General features: G+C 36.6%; 1 long non-coding RNA gene across 1 annotated transcript in view; it reads right to left on the bottom strand.

Annotated features, from left to right (window-relative positions):
- Positions 1-7,061: 7,061 nt before the first annotated feature.
- Positions 7,062-24,547, bottom strand: part of LOC122745623 — a 106,709-nt gene continuing 89,223 nt past the window's right edge. Inside the window, exon 3 of the long non-coding RNA XR_006355477.1 lies at positions 7,062-7,510. This is a non-coding gene — a long non-coding RNA (uncharacterized LOC122745623). The remainder of the gene's footprint in view (positions 7,511-24,547) is intronic.

The following is a 24,547-nucleotide window of genomic DNA, read 5'->3' on the forward strand; positions in this document are numbered from 1 at the left end:
AATAAAATCCTTAAATAAACCCATATTAGAAAAAGAAATTGAACAAGCTATTAATGAACTCCCTAAGAAAAAATCCCCAGGGCCAGATGGGTTTACGGGTGAATTTTACCAAACATTTAAAGAACAATTAATTCCAATATTATACAAATTATTTGGAAAAATAGGTGAAGAAGGAGTTCTACCAAATTCGTTTTATGACACAAATATGGTGGTGATACCAAAACCAGGCAAAGCAAAAACAGAGAAAGAAAATTATAGACCAATCTCCCTAATGAATATTGATGCTAAAATCTTAAATAAGATATTAGCAAGGAGATTACAGCAAGTGATCACCAGGATAATACACTATGACCAGGTGGGATTTATACCAGGAATGCAGGGCTGGTTCAACATTAGGAAAACTATTAACATAATCAACCACATCAATAAGAATACCAACCAAAATCATATGATTATCTCAATAGATGCAGAGAAAGCTTTTGACAAAGTACAGCACCCATTCCTAATAAAAACACTAGAGAGTTTAGGAATAGGGGGAGCTTTCCTTAGAATAATAAACAGTATCTACCTAAAGCCATCAGCAAGTATTATATGCAATGGAGATAAATTAGAGGCCTTCCCAATAAGATCAGGGGTGAAACAGGGATGTCCATTATCACCCCTATTATTTAATATTGTTCTAGAAATGTTAGCTTTAGCAATCAGAGAAGAGAAAGGAATTAAAGGAATTAGAATAGGCAAGGAGGAAACAAAACTATCACTCTTTGCAGATGATATGATGGTATACTTAAGGAATCCTCGAGAATCAAGTCAAAAATTACTTGAAACAATTAGCAACTTTAGCAAAGTAGCAGGATATAAAATAAATCCACATAAATCATCAGCATTTCTATACATGACCAACAAAGTCCAGCAGCAAGAGATAGAAAGAGAAATTCCATTTAAAGTAACAGTAGGTAATATAAAATACTTGGGAGTCTACTTGCCAAGACAAACCCAGGAACTCTATGAACACAACTACCAAACACTCTTCACACAAATCAAATCAGATCTAAATAATTGGAAAGATATCAATTGCTCATGGATAGGCAGAGCTAATATAGTAAAAATGACAATACTGCCTAAATTAATTTACTTATTCAGTGCCATACCAATCAGGCTACCTAAAAATTATTTTATACAGCTAGAAAAAATAATAACAAAATTCATCTGGAAAAACAAAAAATCAAGAATATCCAGGGAAATAATGAAAAAAAATTCACAGGAAGGTGGGTTAGCGGTACCAAACCTGGAGCTTTACTATAAAGCGGCAGTCATCAAAACTATCTGGTACTGGCTAAAAAATAGAGTGGTAGATCAATGGAATAGGCTAGGCTCAGGAAATGCAGTAGTAAATGACACTAGTAATGTAGTGTTTGATAAACCCAAAGACTCCAGCTTCTGGGATAGGAACTCAGTATTTGACAAAAACTGCTGGGAAAACTGGAAGATAGTATGGCAGAAATTAGGCTTAGACCAACATCTTACACCTTATACTAAAATAAGGTCAAAATGGATACATGATTTAGACATAAGAGGTGATACCATAGGTAAATTAGGAGAGAAAGGAATAGTGTACCTATCAGATCTTTGGAAAGGAGAACAGTTTTTGACCAAACATGAGATAGAGTATATTATAAAATGCAAAGTGGATGATTTTGATTATATTAAATTTAAAAATTTTTGTACAAACAGAAGCAATGCATCCAAAATTGGAAGGGAGGCAGAAAGCTGGGAAACAATTTTTGAGGCCAGTGCTTCTGATAAAGGCCTCATCTCTAAAATATATAGGGAATTAAATCAAATTTATAAGAATCCAAGTCATTCCCCAATTGAGAAATGGTCAAAGGATATGAACAGGCAGTTTTCTGATGAAGAAACCAAAGCTATCTATTCCCATATGAAAAAATGCTCTAAATCTCTAATGATTAGAGAGATGCAAATTAAAACAACTCTGAGGTACCACCTGACACCTATCAGATTGGCTAAAATGACAAAAAAGGAAGATAATAAATGTTGGAGAGGCTGTGGGAAAATTGGAACACTAATGCATTGTTGGTGGAGCTGTGAGCTGATCCAACCCTTCTGGAGAGCAATTTGGAATTATGCCCAAAGGGCGATAAAGCTGTGCATACCCTTTGACCCAGCAATCCCACTTTTAGGTCTTTTGCCCAAAGAAATCATGGAAGGGGGAAAGGGACCCACATGTACAAAAATATTTATAGCTGCTCTTTACGTGGTAGCAAGGAATTGGAAGTTGAGGGGGTGCCCATCAATTGGGGAATGGCTGGACAAGTTGTGGTATATGAATACAATGGAATACTATTGTGCTGTAAGAAATGATGAGCAGGAAGAGTTCAGAGAAACCTGGAGGGTCTTACGTGAGCTGATGATGAGTGAGATGAGCAGAACCAGAAGAACATTGTACACAGTATCATCAACATTGAGTGTTGACCTACTGTGATGGACTATATTCTTCTCACCAATGCAATGGTACAGAAGAGTTCCAGGGAACTCATGATAGAAGAGGATCTCCAAATCCAAGAAAAAAAAAAAGAAAGAAAGAACTGTGGAGTATAGATGCTGATTGAACCATATCATTTCTTTTGTTTTGGGTGCTGTTGTGTTTTTTTTTCTATTTTGAGGTTTTGCATCACTGCTCTGATTCTTTCTCTTGTAACAGGATTAATACAGAAATAGGATTAATGTTATTATGTGTATATATATGTGTGTGTGTATATATATATATCTATATGTATATGTATAGAGATATATAGATATAACCTATATCAGATTACCTGCTGTCTAGGGGAGGGGGGAGGGAGGAGAGGGAGGGAGAAAAATCTGAAATTGTAAAGCATGTATAAACAAAAGTTGAGAACTATCTTTACATGTAAAAAAAAAAAAAAAAAAAAAAAAAAAGAAAAAGAAGTCCTACCTAGCCTAGAGTTCCAGCCTGGTTGGGTTCTTCCTGAAGTCCTCCTCCACGAGCCTGCTTTAATCAGGAACTCCTTAGCAAACTGATTGTGGAAGCTCTTTATAGGTCTGGAACAGAGGCGGTCCTTACACATTGCTTCAAGCTGATTGGTTGGCATCCTCCAAATCCATTAAGGGCTAGCCAGGTGTGATTACAATGTAGTTAACTTTGAAGTAGGCTAATCAGCAGTCAATCACTCTCACTTGATTCAATCAGTTTAATTTCCAGATGGGTCTTTGAGTATCTGCTAAATCCCATTATTTTATCACAGTTATAAGAACTATGTATACATATATATGCATGTGTGTGTTTATAGAGCCCTTAAAGGTCTACAAATTGTTTTCCTAACAATCCTGTGAGGTAGCAAAGAGTTATAATTATTTCCATCTTATGAGTGTGAAAACCAAACATTTAAAAGTGGTACACTGTCTAGCTGCTAATGTATTCTTCTCAATATATTCTTTCAATATATTTGTATTACCTTCTTAATTCCAGTGCCTTATCTCTGTTATTTATTTCCTCTTTATCATATATATGTGCATATGTGTGTGTGTGTGTGTGTGTGTGTGTGTGTGTGTGTGTGTATATATATATATATATATATATATATATATATATATATATATATATATATATATATATATATATATATATATATATATATATATATAGCTTGTTTTGTGTGTATTTTTTTGCATGTTGTTTCTTAGATTACAAGCTCCTTGGGAGCACAGACTCTCTTTTAACCTTTTTTTGCATTCTGAGCACTTACCAATGCCTGCCACAGAGTAGGGGCTAAATAAATGTTTACTAGTTGATTGATTGTTCTCTCTTTTGCTTCTTTGGAGAGACTTGCCACCATAAGTTTAAGGCTTTCTATTTTATTTCAATTACTTCAGCTGTGCAAGCCATTCATTTTGCCATTTGTTTCCTTTAATGTCTTTCAAGTTCCTGATTTTTCTCTTGAACCATTAGACAGTCTCCTGTTGCAGTTCCATGCTTTCTTGAGAATATACAGGATTCTGTGTTTTACCAGGAGCTGGTTCAATTTCCTTTGCTTGCAATATGTATTTAGACATGTTTGCAGTTGTTTAGATGTCTTGGTACATGCTTTCCCTTCTGTTTTAATATCTTTTTGCAGATTTATCTTCTGGTGCTCAAGATTTTTAAATGCTTTCTTTCCCCTGAAGTCTTCGGTGGTTTCAAGTTTAGTTTGGTTTGGTTTTCCTTGAGACTGGGTCCATCCCAGGAATATTACAGTCATTCATGTCCCTGACCCTGATGGTGATCAGTCTAGAAACTGCTCCATTTTTTCTGATGTGAACCAGTTTACTATAAGTGGCCTAGCACACCCTCCACTCCTGGAGATTCACTGCATTAGTGCCTGACTTAGCATGGACAGTCAGTCATATTTAACCCCATTGCAGCTCAGAGATCCATGGACTTAAAGAATCCACCAGCCTTAGTCTCCATCATAGCACAAATTACTAGAGTGTGCCACCAAATCTGGCTAATTCTTTTTAATACCACTCTCCTATGAGAATATAACTGTTCCCTTTTCTATGTAGTCCAACCCATGAAAACCATCCATATGTACATATTAGGAAAATATTGCTTGTTTTTGTTTTGTTTTGTTTTTGTTTTTTGGTGAGGCAAATGGGTTAAGTGACTTGCCCAGGGTCACACAGCTAGTAAGTGTTAAGTGTCTGAGGCTGGATTTGAGCTCAGGTCCTCCTGAATCTAGGGCCAGTGCTCTAACCACTGCACCAACTAGCTGCCCCGATATTGCTTGTGTTTAAGGGTCATGGCTCTCTCTTAATGTGGAAAGTATGTACCTAAACAATCCAGCAACCAACAACCACTGACATAGGATTTGTCCTCTACTTCCTCGGGCTCCTTGTTTGCACAAAAATATTTTTGAAATGAAGGCAATATGAGTATAAGTTTACTGTCTCTGAAGCAATCTGTCTTATCTCCTTCCATATTTTAAGTGACAGGATACACATTCATAATACCAAATCTTCTTTTTGATAGCATGTTTTATATGCCTTGCATCTGAATAATGCCAAGCACCCATATGTTTATAATCATATAAAGAAAATAATAATTTCAACTTGTATTTGTTTAGAAATATAAACTTTTCAAGATCTTAATTTTCTCAGTAACCTTATAAGATAGGAAGATTAGCTAATACTGTTTTTGCTATAAAGATAAGGAAACTGAGGTTAAAAGAGGGTGCTATTCATACCCAGATAGCATCAGATTTCATCTAATAGGCTGAAACTCAGAGGAAATGTAATAAGAATAAATGCAAAGTCCTCTATTTAGGCCCAAAAATCAATTTGTACAAGAATGGGAGAGAGTAGAGGTGTGGCTAAAAAGTGATTTATATGAAATAGATACAAATGTTTAAGTAAAATGCAAGCTCAGTTGAAGTCAATAGTGGCATGTGTCAGTAAAATAAACTTATATAGTCTTAGATGACATAAAACATAAAGGTCTAGGTTAACAGAAGTGACAGACCAGATGTACTCTGCTATGGATTTGACCACCACTGGATTATCTTAACCAGTCCTGAAAAAAAAAAACACATTTTTACTTAGAATATCGACAAGATAAAGGACAACTAAAAAAGATTAAACAAGAAGGTCAGTAGAATGGTTAAAGGAATTGGAATTATTTGGCCTGGAATAGGGGGCACACAATAGCTATCTTCAAATATTTGAAGGGTTGTTATATGGAAGAAGGATTTGATTTGTTCTTCTTGCCCCTGGGAAGGAGTTATAGAGAGGAAGATTTAAGCTCAAACATAAGGAAAAAATTGCCTAACAATTTGAACTGTCCAAAAAAAGCAGATGGCCTCAGGGAACTGTGGTTTCCTTGGCACTAACAGTCTTTGAGCTAAGGTTGAATGACCACTAGTTTGGGATACTGTGGAGAGGTCCTATGTTTTTTGTGCCTGGTTAGACTAGCTGATCTCTGAAGACCTTTCTGACTCTTCAATTCAATGATTCAAGGATTTTTAGTAATTGGTAGAGTCATATCTTCAGAATTCTAGTGCAGTGCCCTTTTCATTGTATCAAGTTGCTGCCATTAAAAACAAAACACCAGAACAATCATATTCTTTTTCATACAGATATTATGGCACAGATACCACTTTAATGTCAAAGCTTAGAACCATTTATTACAAACACCTGTTTAAAAGTAGGAAGTTGGTTTTCTTAAAAACTAGAGCCTTCACTGGAGCTGTAGAACCTAATTTAGCCAGTGATGTTGCATGCAGTAATTTCAATTATAAAATAAACATAGTGCTGACTTCCTAAGAGGTAATGTGGCATCATGGATACACACCTAGCCTCAGAATGGGAGGGGGGGGGGAAACCTGTGTTCAATCCTCTCTCAAATGAACAACTCATTCAATCTCTCACTGACCCAGGTAACTCTCTAAGAAAGAAGTTATTAAACTTTTATGGTCTCAGGACCTCTTTGCTCTCTTGAAAAACTTGTTGAGGATCCCCAAAAGCTTTTGATTATTTTGGTTATACCTATAAATATTTACCACATGAGAAATTAAAACTGAATTTTAAAAAATCTGCGTTTGTCATTTAAATAAGTCTATTACATGCTAACATAGATATTTTAAAATAACTATATTTCCACAAAAAAGTAGTGAGAAGAGTGGCATTATTGTACTGACTTTTTGCTAATCTCTGGACTGTCTGGCTTAAGAGAAGACAGCTGGATTCTCATACTGCTTCTGTATTCAATCTGTTACAATTTGTTGTTTTGGTTGAAGTACAATATGAAGAAAATTGAGCCTTACAGATATGTAGTTACAAAAGGGAGGAGTATTGTACAGGCAAATAACATCTTAGAATCATTGTGTAAATAGAATTATGTAAATAACTCTTAGACCCCCTCCCCCTCCAAAAAAAAAGCATGTTGGGGCTGCCTAGACATAAAATTGTGATTAAAGAATCACATTTTCAGAAGCCTGCACTGATCTGCCTTGGTAGATAGCATTTCTTCACAGAATTCCCTACATTGATACAATCATAGGTATGACCCTTCCCTTCTCAAAAAAAAATTAAATCCTCATTTGTCATGAATAAATAGGTAAGATAAGTTGTTACCTATTTATTGTGTTTTAGTTACTACTTTTAACAGGGTTGGTTCATGTATCATCTGTTCATTTCTCAATCAAGAAAGAATGTTCTTTAGGCATCAAAGACTCGTATTCACAGAATGGCTTTTTCACAATTTTGAGGCCTCTCATCTTTCATAACCTTGCCTGAAGATTTTCTGTGAAATTCTCTGAAGACTGATGAGTCAGTTTCCATGACTGATAACAACCTGACATCACAAGTGGCCTCCTTGAGAGATTGCAAAAACTTGACACATGAACATTCCATAAATCTTCCATGTTCCAATTCTAAAACAAATGCTTCCTTTTCCGCGGCCAGTCTATGTATTGCCTGTGATCATTTGACAGCCCTGTTTTAGAAAGGGGAAAAAAAATAAAGTCACATTTGGCTTGGTTCACTTGCTTTAAAAATTACTTTTTTGTATAAATCTGCTGCTTCTCTCCTACCATCTTCAAAAGAACATTAGTGACCTTTACTAGTTCACCAAAACCTTATAAATGTCTATCAGATGTTTAATAATCTCATTATTTTTAGAGGAGCCACGTACCAGCCGGTGCAGACAGCTTGAACAGCTCAACTCATGGGTGAATGTTCAGTTTCATGCTGCCTTAACAACACTGGATCCATAATGATTGCAAATAGAAACATGGAATGAGTCTGAGAAGTAGGATATTTATTTTGAATTTAGGTTGTAATCAGGTTTGGTTTGCACCGAAATGAAAACTTGCACCCCAGAGGAAAAGGACTTAGGACAGTGCTACAAAACTCATAGCTGCCCACTAAATCTTTTTTTTTCTTTGGGTAAGGATGAAAATTCATAATGTAGCATTTACTCAGAGAACACCAAAAAGTTTAAGAGGCACATCTTAATGTGCAAGCAACTTTGATGCCTAGAGTTCTACTGTTATATTTCCTGATAAATAGAATGGTTTAGTGGTTAATGCTGGACTTGGGGTTAAGAAGACCTGGATATAAATCCTGCTTCAGACACTTGTAAGGTGTGTGACCCTAGACAAGTCACAACCTCTCTGAATCTCAATTTCTCAGCCAAGATAGAAGGATGATAATAATAGCATCTACCTCTCTCATAGGGTCGTTGTGAAAATCAAATGAGTTAATACATGCAAAGCACTTTGCAAATCTTAAAGCATTATATGAATGTATGACATGATTATTATTATTAGCTGTGTGACCTTGAGTATCCTCTCTGAACCTCATTTTCCTCATCTGTAAAATGGGGGAAATAGCACTAACCAAACCCAAACCTAACTCTTAGGGTTGTTGTTAGGCTTAAATGAGATAATTCCAAGCACTCTGTAAAGTTCTATTTAAATGTCCACTATTGTTATTTTTTATTATTTTAAATTCTGATTTAGTCTATCTTTCAGTTGAGATTAGAAGACTAATAATATTCAACCATTTTAGATAGTTAAAAGCTAGTATGTTGAAGTACCAAAGCAATCACAAACCATACACTTAGAATTTGTTGGCCTTTTAGTAAATACAGAGACTATACATATCCTCTTAAAGTCAGAAGCTCAATTATTCCAATATTTCACTCCAGCTATGAGTGTCTCTTTCTTCCTTCAGGCAACATGCATCAGAATAATTTTGTACCAAATAGAAAGATTAATGCTAAAAAAAAAAAAGTAATGCAGCTTTTTGCAATGCCCTAAAAAGATAATATAAGACCTAGAGCTGTTAAACTAAATGTTTCTTGCTGTTCAATTTCCCAATTTAAAACACTTTCAAGATGGGCTTTGGGCTTCTTACCTGTGCTGTTATTCCCTCCTTTCTTCCTCCTCTTCCCTGAAAGAACTGCTATTCTACTAGAAAATACTTCACACTATGGCAAATGGCTATTTAAAAGGATGAATTTAAGTGTCTCTCTTCACATCAGTGGCTTGACCTACTAGTAGGTGATTTAAAGTTCAAAAGCCCAGGTCCCCATGTGGCCTTTAAAGAAGAAATGGGGGGAAATGGCAATTACTAGAAAAGAGCTCAAAAATATATCCCAAAGTAGCTGGAGTGGAAAATAAGATTCAACTTGGTTAGCTAGGACAACCCTTTGTGTCAGAGGCTCTCACATGACACAAAGGGCACTGGAAGGCTTTGGAGAATTTCTCACATCTCTAGCTCAATGCCCCAACATGAAAATCTGCTAACTTGAATAAATGACACCATTCAATGTGTTATCACCAACTGTACTTGCAAGCACACTATTCACAAAGCTTAAAAATATAAAAAGGTTATTTACACACCAAAGAAAACAAAAAAAGACAATATCAAAACTCATGGTAAAATATTAACACCCAAAAGTGAGCTACTCTTTCCCAGAAAACTCAGTCATTTACAGTCTTGCAACAAGTAGAACTCCTAGAAATCCTTGACTCTTATGCCTAACCATTACTCTTCCCTATGTCTACCTATAGCTTTCTGCAGCTCTTAGCAGGGAGCAGTATGTGCCATTTTCCCCACAAGTACAGGGTTTCTTAAGGGCAATCTCAGTATGACAGAGGAAAATATTCCAAAATCTCTCCATCATGGCCTTACAGCTAAAAATTCTGCTTGACAATAGTTCATTCTCTCTTATGTCTCAAATTTGCTTTTATATACCTACCTTCGCGCGCGCGAGCACACACACACACACACACACACACACACACACACACACACACACACACACACACACCTTCCTGGAGTCGATCATCTACCCCACCAACTACCTCCAAGAAGGTCTCCTTCAGCTGCACCAAAATGCAGCAGATTGAATTTGTACTCCAGTGATGTCTTCTCTTTAGATCCCAGGGCTAAATTGCTATATGGCACAAAGTAAGTGCTTAATAAGTAATATTTTCATTCATTCATTCAATCACACATAGGATGGTATGGGTGCCTTAAGCTACATTACTATATTACTAGAGAAAATACCCCTAACAACAATATCACATTTACACTGAAAAGTAGGAAGCACTACTTGGCCAGCATTTAGTGATGCTCCAGGTACCACGTATAGCAAAATACATAAGACAGAAGACTCAGACCTTGCAACTGTTACAATCTAGATAGTCAACTTTCCAAAGAATGGGCCTAATCTACTGCTGGGTCTCCTTTCTTTACCTTGTTTTGGGGTTTGTTTAACCTTAACCAAAACCCTACTCCCTTTTAAGGCCCACAGAATTTTTATTACAAATAGACACTAGAATGAAACAAAGATCTTAGAGGACCAACAGGGTGGGGAGGTATCAAAAGACATCATCACTTCATTACTTTTGCATAACTTGCATTTTAGATCCTGTCTGTTATTACCTACGTTTACATGTATTGGTAGTATTCTCTAATCCAATTGTATGGAGGACAGGGGTACAGTCTGCATTCATGACAGGTTACCTGCTCTTTTTATTAGGTGCAAGCACACACACACACACACACACACACACACAAATGCACATGCAAAAACACATCCTGGGAGAGCAGGGAAATTAAGCTCATTAGTTTCACCTGTATCAGAGGCCCAGCTGGCAACCCATGTCTGGCAACCCATGTCTGGCCCTGGTGCTCTGTCCTTTCAGAAAAACTCTCTAAGGAAACACGACAGACACTAGAGCAGTTAAGCAATGTGTGAATTAAGCCGAGTCATGATGAGCCTCAGAAGCCCCAGAGATGCAATAAATCATTACTGTCAACTGCTAGGGACAAGTAATAAAGAATCCATCCACTTAGTGGAAAATAAATTTGAAAAGTGTGCTTTAAACAATAGCATCACAAGTGAGAAATAAACAGCTTGGTGAGTCTGTTGTTTCATCTTCCAGGGAAGGACAGAAGGAGTATGAATCGATTCTGAATGGCTAAGTGACTCAGCAACTAGAAACTGAACCATGTCGTTCCCTCCTTCCTGAGGTCATTAAGGTGAGTGGTAATCCTGCCGATCCTATTTCAGAGGATTTCAGCCACATCTTCCCAGGGCCTGTGCTCGTCCTTGGGAGTAAGACAAACACTTTTGTATAGAGCCCCATTAACTCTTTCAAACCACTGAGAGAGTAATTTTCAATTGATGTTTTTTTTAATCTCCCAAAGTATCCAACCTACTCCTGGAAAGGTCCTTGAGGATCTAATAGGGGCCAGAGACCACATCTGTATTTTTAATGGCTTCAAAGACCAAGTTAACAGCTGGTGTATGGAGAGTAACTGTTTGCTGTTGCACTCCTGTGCCAAGTTTTTCTTTATTCCTCAAGTCCTCAAGGACAAAGACAGTGCCAGTATTTTCTCCTCATTAAATCTTTTCAGACAATGCTGCAGGGTGTTCTCATGGTTGCAGAAAATGAAAAACTATCTGCCTTTTACAAAACATTGATATGTATGGATGGCTAGAAGAAGGAGAGGGGGCTCACATATTCAAGTGCTAGGAATGTTTTATATTCATTTTCGGAAAGTTTATTTAAAAAAACATGTAGGGACAGACACACAAATCCACACATGACATCTGTTTATAATAGTTGCCATTTATATGTACCTTATATGCAATAATTTGATTTTCACAAAGATATGAGGTACTAATACATATCTTATTATGCCTATTTTTGAGATGAGAAAACCAAGGTTGAGGGAGATTACTATACATGATTGCATCTATTTACATGTCTAATCAGTCTCAGAAGTGGGACATGAACTGGAATCTCTCTTGCTTTTTCACTCTACCAGGCTGTCAGATTTAGAAATATAACTTGAACCCATATATATTTTCAATAACATACAAGGTATCAAAAAGGAAAGAGTATTCTTTAATCAGTGAATACATGTACACCACTCAGCTATTAATAATACCTTAGATTGTGCCAGGCTAAGTGCTTTACAATTGTTATCTTATTGGATCCTCACAACAACCCTGGGAAGTGGTTGTTACTATTAATCTCATTTTACAGATGAGGAAACTGAGCCACCAGAGGTTAAAGTGACTTGCCTCATTTGAACTTAGGCCTTCCTGACTCTAGGTCTGGCACTCAAGTCACTGTGCCAACTAGCTGCCATAAAAATATTTACATTTAAAATATGGGTCAAAAGATTCTGCTTGCTTCTATTCTAAAATTAAATGGGGGAAAAATGAAAAGGAAAGTTGAAACTTTGATATTGTTTGGCATAGTAGTTTCCCAACATCATACTATTTGATAAACTGATGATTGAAAACACAACCAAAAATAAAATGATGGCTCAAGGGGAACTTTAGAAGACTTACAAAATAATAAGCATAATGATATACTCGTAGGGTAGATGTCTATAAGTAAATATATCTTCTAGTTCTTGGAGACTTTCCTTTGTTGATTTGATGTTTCCATGTAAATGCTGTCAATCAATGATAACCATCTTTTTAAAGCATTTTGATAGTATAAAACCATCTGAAAGTTTTTTTCTTTTAAAGTCTACAAAATGTGTTGTGCTACATGTACATTTTCTAAACCAATGAACATTTAGATTTATTTCAGGTTTTTTTTTTTTTAGAATTCCACATTTACATATTGCTGCATACTAGAGATATTCACAGTATGATTTATCAGTCTGTCATATTCATTTGATAGTTTCCAATGGTCTTATTCAAATCATGATATGGAAGATAGGTAGCCTGAAGTAGTGGACAGAGCCAACCTTGGAGCCAGGAGCACCTGGGTTCAGGTCCCACTTTGACATGTACTGATTGTGTGACTGGTATGTCACATATCCTTTGGTGGGGAGGTGCCTGTCTGAATTGGTAGAGAGAATTTCTTCATATGGGTATTCCTCATACCAATAAAAAAATAGGTTTCTACCCCCAAGAGCCATGACCCTTTAAATTGTGGATTCTCAAAGACTATGGCAATGGGACATAAGGTCTAGAAGTTCCTCCTAAGAACAAAAAGCTTTGGAGTACTCATCTAAAAATAGTATGTCTCTTTTCTGAGAACCAGACTAGCTAGTTTCATGATGATGATGATGATGGGGTGTGTGTGTGTGTGTGTGTGTGTGTGTGTGTGTGAGAGAGAGAGAGAGAGAGAGAGAGAGAGAGAGAGAGAGAGAGAGAGAGAGAGAGAGAGAGAGAAACTAAGAAACTATCAAGGTAGGAAATTTGATTATGTAATGATTCTAGAAAAATATAAGCACAGTTACATGGGGGAAAGACAAGATAGCAAAGCATCAAGTAAAGATTTAAAAGTATTTGAGAATTATGATCTGTATAAAATCCTTCTAAGGATATGGATTCTTCCTCATCTTTCTATGATCTGGGATAGTTCTAGAAATGCTATTGATAACACAATAAGAGAAAGAAATTAAAGGTGTAGATATTTGTAAAGAGAAGACAAATTGACCCTTTTTTCAAAGACAGTTCACTTAGAAAGTCATAAACAATCATCAAAAACAAAACAAAACTAATTGTAATAATTAATATCTTCAGTAACATCACAGGACATAAAACAAATCCACAAAATGTTCAGCATCATTAGGTAATAGTGACAAAGTTCAGTTGGAAATATTAGAAGAGGAAACCCAATCAGAAATAACTAGAAAATGCATAAAATATCTGGGCTTTAATCTTCAAATGCACAATAAAAACATAAAGATGATTACAAAGTACTCTGTAAAAATGAAAAATTATTAGGAGGATATTCATTGCTCATGATTAGGCTATGCTAATGTAATAAAAAATAATAACATTATCTAAATTAATTTGAAGATTCAGGGCTATACCTGTTTAACTAAGAAGAGATTATTCTCCAGAACTACAAAAATAATAAAATTCATTCTGAATAATAAATAATCTGGAATCTTAAAGGAAATATTGGACTAAAGTAGGAATAGCACTTTCATGAGTCAAATTATACCATATAGCAGTAAACATGAAAACTGATTAAAAATAGAAAAAAGGGGGGGCAGCTAGGTGACACTGGCCTGGATTCAGGGGGACATGAGTTCAAATCCGGCCTCAGACACTTGACACTTACTAGCTTTGTGACTCTGGGCAAGTCATTTAACCTTAATTACCTCACAAAAACAAAAAACAATAAAAAACAACAACAAAAATACAGAAAAATAGAAAAAAGTCAAACAATCTAGATAAGCAATTATCAGAAACAATTGAACTTGATAAGACCATACTTGATAAGCCTGAAAACATAAGCTACTTGGGCAAGAAATCCTTATCTGACCAAAATTTTGGGGAAAACTAAAAAGGAATTTGCAAAAAAAATAATGTTAAAACCAGTATATTATACCATATACCACTAAAAGTTCCAAATGGATATTCAAATTGATCATAAAAGGTTACATCATAGAAGCAATTAGAAGAAAATGGATGGAAGTTATCTTTCAGAATTATACTCAGGGAGATAATTCTTAAGCAAGCAAGAGAGAGGAGATCATAAAAATGAAATAGATCATTTTGATTACATGAACTAAAAAAGACTTTTGTGAGGATAAAATCATGCAGGTAAGATAAGAAAGAAAACTTGACTTGGAAAATATATTTGTCAAATATTTTTGATAAATATTTGATATACAATATAAAGAGAACGATTGCAAAAATATAAGACCAAGAACTATTCCCCAAAGGTTAAGTGGTCAAAGAATATGAACAAACAATTCTCAAAAGAAGAATTACAAACTACTAACAATCACATGAAAATTTACTTCAGGTTATTAATAATGAAAGAAACGCACAACAAAATAACTCTGTGGTTTCATCTCACAGCCATCAAGTTGGCAATGATGACAAAGGATAGTTATAGTCAATATTTGAAGAATTGAGAAAAGACAGGCTTACTAAAACCCTGAGAATTGGTATAACCACCAGAGAAAGCAATTTGGAAATTTGCTTTTAAAAGTGACAAAAATGCCTATATCCTTTGACCCAGTGATTTCACCATTAGGCTTATACACCAAGAGGATTAAAGATTGAAATAAAGATGCTGACTCTATTCCCCCAAAACAAACAAATAAACAAAAGCTGGACTTTTTCCTGTTTCTACACTTCACTTCCTGTTTTCATGCTTTGCACTTGTCTTCTCCCATTCCTAAAATATATTCCTTTCTCAGGGAGCTTGGTGGTACAGAAAATAGGGTGTTGGGTCTAGAGTAAGGAAGACCTGAGTTCAAAGCTGACCTCAAACACTTACTAGCTGTGTAACCCTAGGCAGCTCACTTAATTCTGTTTGCCTCACTTTCCTCATCTGTAAAATGAGCTGGAGTGGGAAATGACAAACCACTCTAATATCTTTGCCAAGAAAACCCCAAAAGGGGCCACAGAGAGTCGGACACAAACCAAAATGAATAGATACTCCAGTACATTCTTTTCTCACTTTCATCTTTTACAATCCCTTATTCCCTTCAATGATCATCTAAAATGTTACCTCCTATGAGGTTTTCTTGATATCCTAGTTACTAGGAACTTCCTCCAAAATCACTTGAATTTATTTTATATAAATATTTATAGATGTATGTATTGCCTCCACCAAAAGACTGTAATTTCTCTGAAGGGAAGGATTATTTCATTTTTGTCTTTTTAGCCCTTCCCCAGTGCCTGACATAAAGGAGATATTTAATAAATAACTGAAGATTGATTGGGTGGTTATGATATTAAAGAACTAGAAAGGAAATGAGTGTCCATCAATTGGGGGACAATTAAATAAATAATGGTACATGAATGTAAAAGACTATTCCTATGACATAAGTAAAGAAGAATATGAAAAAGTCAGAAAAAAACAGGAAAAAATAAAATAAGCAAAAACAGGAAAATAATATTCACACAGTCTAAAATGTAACTGGAAAGCACAATAAAATTAAACTTAATGATCAAACTTGGCCCCAAAGAAATATCAATAAGATGTAGCTCCCTCCAATCATTGCAGAACTGGGGGTATATGAGTGTGGAATAGTTCCATAATACTATAAGACATGAAAAATATATTACTGAATTCCGCCTCTCTCTCTCTCTCTCTCTCTCTCTCTCTCTCTCTCTCTCTCTCTCTCTCTCTCTCTCTTCTCTCTCTTCTGTCTCTGTCTCTGTCTCTAATATCAGTATTCAATATTCAAGTATGAATAACAGAGTATTTGAAATGAAAGTTTAATTGTTCTCAGGCATATATTCAAACCATGTTTTCAAAAGCCTGGTAAAAGTCCTTGAGGGACTTGCTCTAAGATATCAGATATAAATAATTAGTTACTTTTAAAGAGGATTTGATATGTGTGAAAATAGTTTGCCTTTACTGTTTTAAACAGCCACTCCCCTGGAATGTGGTTTATACCAGCTGTGAAGGGAGATTTTGTTAGGCAAATGTAAGCTTCAATCCAAGCCCTGTTTGACTTATCATGTATTCAGAATTAATAAGATCTTCCTGGACTTTCAAAAACTTGGGTAAGTTGAAAGTCCAAAGCACATAAGCATTGGGTTTATTTAAGGATAAACACTCAAATGTGTGTTTCTAAATCACCTGCATCTTCAAAATTGGGCTCATAACTTGGGAAGGCAGATTTTCTGCTGAGATTTATTGAGCCATCCTATTCCTTGTTGCATTGTAAATACCACAAGAATACCTTTCTGTAGGTATTTTGGCATATCTGATCCCAGAAAGTGCAAACTTTTGCAACATTTAGGGGAGAAAGAAGAAAAATAAGAATCTGATCCCATTCAAGTTCCTGATAAACTCTAATTTTGTACAAATTTCAGCCAACTGACAATTTTCTAGATAACTTGTTTGTAGAGATGTTCTCTGGCAGCTGAGAGAAAGATACACAAAGGCAGTATCTAAAAAGCTGTCCCTCAAGAATGGGGCATCAGGGTGATTGCCCAGGCCCATGCAGCTGCAGGATTTGGAAAATGGGAGGAGGGCAACCTGTAGAGCTGAAAGAGGGGCCTCCTCAATCTTGTTGCTATTAACTGCATACATTTTCTAATAAAACAATCCACAGTACCACCTCCTTCTACCACCAATGTCAACAACAAAATAGGTGGGGATTTTCCTTCCAATTCCTTCCTGTATGACTACCCTGATTGTTATTTTCAATGAACAAAAATTGCCTGGGTGAAGTAAGGGTATCCCACATTGGGGTTTTTCCCAAGCCCTACATACAAACCCACTCCCCTTAAATGGCCTTCAGTGCTTATACACATACATAACAGGTGTGACCAGAGATATAGACCGTTTGACTCAATTCACTGACCACCTTGCTATGCTGGTCCTTCTCTGAGTGATTCTTCTTTACCAATGATCTCTTTTAAAGGGAGGAGTGAGGGAGGAAATGGATGAATCCAATTTGCAGTGGGTTGGAGAGATCTCTATGCCTGTGAGAGCTGTCTAAGGCTGGACCTACATGCACAGCTGGCTCTAAGGTTTTCTCTAGATTGCCTAGTGAAGTAACCATTTTGTAGCAGAAAGGAGCAGTGGGTGATCAATAATTGACTTGTTTTTTTCCACATCAAAATTTTATTGCTTTTGGACAAAGGCCACTTAAAAGAGACTTGATTAGAGTTTTGTCTCCTCTCATTTCCTCCAGGGACCTTTAAAAAAATGATTGATGCCATTTGCTTTTACATCATTTCAGAATATAGCCCTTCCCAGGGAGCCTTCTCTTATAGCAAAGATTAAAAAAGAAAGAAAAAAGGCATTTCAGCAAAACCAACTAACACATTCACCATGTCTAAAAGTGCATGTAGTAACCCACGGTCATATCCTCCCACTTCTGTAATGAAGAAAGGAAGGTGCATTTTCTCTTCCCTTCATTGGGGAAAAGTTTGGTCAGTTTCTCTTTATGGTTCTTTACATTTACATCCCCATGGCCAATGTGTTTTGTTATCCTGGTTCAGCCTGCTGAATTGCAGTGGAGCAATCAGAGATTCTGAGCTACAATAAGTCTTTAGAGGCCATTAATTCCAACCACTTCATTTTACAAATAAGGAAACTGAGGATCTGAGAGGCTTAATGACTTGATCAAGGGTAATGGCAAATGGTTAACATTTCTGCAGCACTTACTATGTGTAGGTACTGTGCTAAGTGCTTTACAATTATGTCACTGGATCCTCACATTAACTCTGGGAGGTAGGTGTTATTATTACCTATCATGTTGCAAATGAATAAAAGGAGGCAACAGACATTAAGTGACATTCCCAGGGTCAGAGGCAGGATTTGAACACAGATATTTCTGACTCCAAGGCCAGCACTCCATCCACTGTGTCACATTGCCTTACACATCAATTCAAATTTTATCTTCATATTCATCATTCTTACAGCACAGAAACATTAAACATTAAAGCATATTTACTTACCTCAATTTGTCCATATTCAAACTAGTAAATGCACTTTTCCTAGTTTTTTACTACCATAAAAAGTATTGTAATAAATTTATTGAAATTGAACATGGCACAGTAGATGGACAACATGCCTTGGAGTCAGGAAGTCAGGAGTCTGGGTTCAAGTGTTATCTCTGACAAATACTGACTACAGGAACTTGACTACTTATGTAAAAATTTTCTTTATATCTTTGATCTCCTTGGGATATATACATAGCAGTAGGACCTATGGATCAAAGACCATGGGACATTTTAAGTCACTTTTATTATTATAGTTACAAATTTTTTCCAGCACAGTTGGGGAACACTTCATAGCCCCTACTAATAGTGCATCAATGACATCAGTCTGTTCTATAATGATTAATGTTCACGAGGGAGACCATAGGAAGGGAGGAGGATACACAGCTCAGAAATAGGTGATCTGGAAACTAAATATCAGGACCTAAATAATTGAGTTTGGTTATAGGAGTTTCTATTTTCTTTTACTCAGTTTCTTCTCAATGATAATCTTATCCTTGATCATAAATTTCTTTCTGTCTTAGTTTCTAGCTTTATAGATGACTGGCATTTCAAAATGTTTTTTTTTAAAAAAGGTTTACTTTCTAGCTGAGCAATCTCTCAAAAATCATTCTTTAAATAGGACTTGCAGCTTGAATTCTCTCTTGGCAGCATATCTTTTGATTTTTGAATTTCATCATGGGTTTGTTTGCATTGTCCTTATGCAACAGCCTTGTCTAACATCCTAATAACAGGCTACAACTTGTAATTTGGATTTTGAGAGTGGTATATTTTTCAAACATGCTCTTTCTATTGATATCAAAGGCCTCATTTCAGTGACAAACAAAATGAGAAACTGGACAACAGAGAAAAGTCTAACAAAACAATGCTATCTCCAGCCTTCAATCAATTAAGCAAGAAAGCATTTATTAAGTATCTGCAAAGATCTGGGAAAGCTAGGTGGTCCAGTGGATAGAGTACTAGCCCTAGAGACAGGAAGATTCATCTTCCTGAGTTTAAATCTGGACTCAGATACTTACTAGCTGTGTGACCCTGGGCCAGTCACTGTTTGCATCAGTTCTTCATCTGTAAAAATGAACTAGAGAAGGAAATGTCAAACCATTTCAGTAGCATTGCCAAGAAAACCCCAAATGGGATCGTGGAGAGTCAGCCATGACTGAAACAACTGAACAACAAAGTTCTGGGTTGCTAAGCATTGGGAGTACAAGGAAAGGGAAAACCAGTTTCTGCCCTCTCCCAGCTTACATAAGCAGAAGAGGAAACATAATAGGTACATGCATAAGTGGTTACATACAAAATCATAGAGAGGAGATGGAAGGTAACCCTGCAACAGAAAGCACTAACAGATGGGGGAATCTGGAAAGAGCTCCCAAATAAAGTAACATTTGAGTTGAGTCTTGAAAGAAAGCCTTGTGGGGTGTGATGTTTAAAATCTATATTGTGTGATCGCCTTAAATTAGAAGCTTTAGCACCAGTCTTTGGGCATTAAACATTTATTAAAGCATACAGATATTCACATGGAGTTCAGAAGGTTAAGAAAAGGCCTATCTAGCCTAGAGTTCCAGCCTGGTTGGGTTCTTCCTCAAGTCCTCTGCTAGGAGCCTGCTTCAATCACGAACTCTTTAGCAAACTGATTGTGGAAACATTTTACAGGTCTGGAACAGAGGCAGTCCTTACACACTACTTCAAGCTGATTGGTTGACGTCCTCCAAATCCATTAAGGACTAACCAGGTGTGATTACAATCTAGTTAACTTTGAAGCAAGCTAATCAGCAGTCAATCACTCTCACTTGATTCAATCAGTTTTGATTAATCTCCAGGTGGGTCTTTGAGTATCTGCTAAATCCCATTATTTTATCATGGGGGCAGCTAGGTGCCACAGTGGATAAAGCACCAGCCCTGGATTCAGGAGGACTTGAGTTCAAATCCATCCTCAGACACTTGATACTAAGTGTGTGACCCTGGGCAAGTCACTTAGCCCTCATTGTCCCCCAAGGAAGGAAGGAAGGAAGGAAGGAAGGAAGGAAGGAAGGAAGGAAGGAAGGAAGGAAGGAAGGAAGGAAGGAAGGAAGGAAGGAAGGAAGGAAGGAAGGAAGGAAGGAAGGAAGGAAGGAAGGAAGGAAGGAAGGAAGGAAGGAAGGAAGGAAGGAAGGAAGGAAGGAAGGAAGGAAGGAAGGAAGGAAGGAAGGAAGGAAGGAAGGAAGGAAGGAAGGAAGGAAGGAAGGAAGGAAGGAAGGAAGGAAGGAAGGAAGGAAGGAAGGAAGGAAGGAAGGAAGGAAGGAAGGACTTGTAAACTAAGAGATAGAAGAAAGTTGGGGGAATACCCAAGGCAAAGTTATGAAGTTGTAAGATTCTCCTGTGTGAAGAACAGAAAATAGCCCTGTAGAGCAGGGCAATGGATTGTGTAGAGGGAAATATAAAACAGGAAAGACAGAAAGGAACCTGCTTGGTAAGAGTTTTAAATGCCAAATAAAAGAGTTGATATTTGATCCTGGGTGTAATAGAGAACTACTGAGGTTGATTGAGATGGGGAGATGATTTAGGAAAGTAATTCAGCAACTGAGAGGATGGATTAGAGTGGGGAGACACTTAAGGCAGGGATAACAGTTAGATAACCTTTGCAGCAGTCTAGGGGAGAAGGACATGCTAGGGTGATGACTTTGTGAAAGAAAAGACTATGTATATGACAGATATTGTCAAGGTAAAAAGGATGAGGTAGGGTGAATGAGAGTGAGGAGTGGAGGATGGGACTCTGAAAATGCAAACCTGTATGATAGCCTTCAGACTGTGTTTCCTCCTCACTGGTGTTGTGGTCTTCTCTCTGTGTTTCACTGTCTGTTTTGCTATAGAGGATTTATTTCCTTGCTTGCACAGAAGACAGATTTTTTTTTAAATCATTAATCTGCAGCCCTAAATGATTTACTCACAAATGGCATTTCCCAAATCAATGCTAAACTCACCCCTGTTTACCCCATTGAGAGACGCAGGAGGCCTTTAGAAACTAATGCTTTTTGCCCTTCAAAAAAATTTAATCTAAGCACTTAAATATCTCATTTTCCTGCTCGACATTTTAGTTTCCATTTTGCCTATTAGTGCCAGGCCCTGTGCCCAGAGTTACTTTAACAGAATTCAGTAAACTTACTTTGCTAAGGGACTTTTCTAGTTTGAGGGTGGAAGGAGGAATTTTACATCTCCCCACCCACTCCCATCCAGGACATGAATAGGTCTATGTTTTAATAGCAAAACTGTCTACAAAGAGGCCCAGCTATATAATTTTAGTAGCTTCAGAGAGGATAACATCATTTTTAAAAAGGCAAATGTATTATTATTCAAAATGTGCCATATTGTAAAATCTCTTCTGTAACAAAATGTTTATTTGGATTCAAATATCATTAAGCATGCAATCAACAAACAAAATTAAATATGGACTATGTACCAGACATAGTGTTAAGTTCTGGTGATACAAACAAAATATGATCTCTACCCTCAAAGACTTAATATTCTAGTGAAGAAGACATGTACAGAATATATATGTGTTGTGTGGGGGTATATATATATATATATATATATATATATATGAACCTATGTGTATGTATACAGAGTAGGCCAAAAGTCACAAAGGGGCCTTATGTTTTAATAACTTTTTGAAAATTAATTTTCTTTATATATTTAAATTATAGATGTAAATTCATTTCCTATGTATTGTATATGATGCTATGATATTATACATTAAAAACAAAAATTAAGGGAGTTTTAAAATATTGAAACACGTTCATGGCTGTTGGCCTACTCTATCTCTGTATGTATATGTATATGTATATGTATATGTATATGTATATGTATATGTATATGTATATGTATATGTACCTGTACATGCACTGCACACGCACATGCACATGATGTATATGTCTATGTGTAAGTGTATGCATGTGCATGCACGTGTATGTATGTATGTATTTGTGTAACAATTGGAATGATGCCCCCTGCTGGAGACTTAATGTAGAAAAGCTCTGCCATGAGGAGAAAGCCTCTGAGGGCAAGCCATGTGGTCAAGATCCTTGGCGTCAGGAAGTGACATTTGCTCCTGGGTACTGTCTATCAAGGCTGCCAGCCAATGAACTTGAGGAGTCTCCCATTTCTGGGAGGGGAACATGAAGTAGGAAGTGGACGCTGGCAGAGGGCTTCTTTCTCTTTTGGTTCCTAACCTCGCCATGGTGGGTCAGATGATGGGGTCTCTTAGAAATAGTTAGATTTTTACCTTTCTCTCTGATCCTAATGCTCTTTAATAAATACTTAAAACACTTAAATACTCTTGCTAAAGCTTATAATTTATCGGCAACTGCTCATTAGATTTTAGATCATATACCTAGAATTTTAGCCACCTTACATATGTCTACATATACACACATATATGTATATGTGTGTGTATATATATAAACACATGTATACAGTTATCCCTTCCACATTGCAGTTGTTAGGGGTATGGTGCACTGTGATCTGAAAAATCCAAGTAAAATTTTTGGCCCTCCCTTCATACCTGAGAAGTCTGTATTTTTTCTTTTTCTTTTATGGGATGTTTATAGTATCTTATTGTTAAATTTGGGTTGATATATGTGTATATATACATATATGTACATATATACATATGATATATATTTATGTATATATACTTGGCGATTTTCTGAGTTTCTAAACTATTTCTATTTTTTCTGCTGACCTTCTCATGTTGTCTGCAACTTCTGCAAAACTCCCAAAAAATCCCATTAAATTTCTAATTCCGACCCACAATATATCAAAACTGAGATGGGGAAAGTCATGATGTGGAAGGGATAACTCTGTGTGTGTGTGTGTGTGTGTGTGTGTGTGTGTGTGTGTGTGTGTGAGAGAGAGAGAGAGAGACAGAGAGAGACAGAGAGAGATGGATTTTGAGGAATGGGTTCTCTAGGGGACTACAAAAAACTTCATGATAAATGTGAAGCTTGAGCTGACTCTATAAAGGAAAAAAGACTCTAAAAAGAGAAGGTAAGGAGGATATCTATTCTATGCATGGGGGATAATCAATTCAAAGGCATGGAGTTGGACGATGGAGCATTATGTGTGAGGAACAATGAGTAGGACAATATATTTGGAACAGAGAATTTTTGGAGGGGAGTAAAGTATAATAAAACTGGAAAAGAAGGAAGGGTCCAGGGCTTTCCACATTAAGTTGGAGGGACTTATATTTGATCCTAAAGGCAATAGGCAGTCACTGGAGTTTCCTGAGTGTTAGGGCGATGTGATCAGATCTGTGCTTTAGGAACATCACTTAAGAATCTGTTCAGAGGATGGATTGGAGTGGGGAGAAGCTTGAGTCAGGAAGATGGGAAAGAAAGGTCTTATAATAGTCCAGATGAAAGATGATTGGGGGGTGGGGGGCAGGTAGGTGGCGCAGTGGAGAAAGCACTGGCCTTGGATTCAGGAGAACCTGAGTTCAAATCCGGCCTCAGACAATTGACACTTATTAGCTGTGTGACCCTGGGCAAGTGACTTAACCCTCAGTGCCCTGCAAAAAAGAAAAATGAAAGGTGAAGAAGGCCAATGGAAGATGATGAGGGCCAAGTGTGTGGTAAGGGTGGTCAGATATGATTTATGCAAATAATTTATACTCTTTCTGTTTCTGAACCAGTTAAAGGCATATAGCAAAGAATAATTGTGGATATTGTTTCTGACAACTCAATGAAAACCATGTACTTTTCAGGTTCCTTTATGATCCTTTGGAGCCCTGTCCCCTATCTGTTGCAAAGCCAGCCTTGATCACTCCTATTTCTTTTACTTTTAAATCCATTTAAAGAGTAGAAGTAGGGTTGCCTATCCTCCCTCATTTGCTGATTTACTCAGAATTATTTATTTCTTCTATATCTAAATATCTCTTACTATTCCTTGCTTGTTTGTTGAGTGTGATAGATAGATAGATAGATAGATAGATAGATAGATAGATAGATAGATAGATAGATAGATAGATGGATAGATGGATAGATAGGTGGATAGATAGAGATAATGTTCAACTGTTTTCTTATA

The sequence above is a fragment of the Dromiciops gliroides genome, chromosome 3, assembly GCF_019393635.1.
Source record: "Dromiciops gliroides isolate mDroGli1 chromosome 3, mDroGli1.pri, whole genome shotgun sequence".
Taxonomy (NCBI): Eukaryota; Metazoa; Chordata; class Mammalia; order Microbiotheria; family Microbiotheriidae; genus Dromiciops; species Dromiciops gliroides.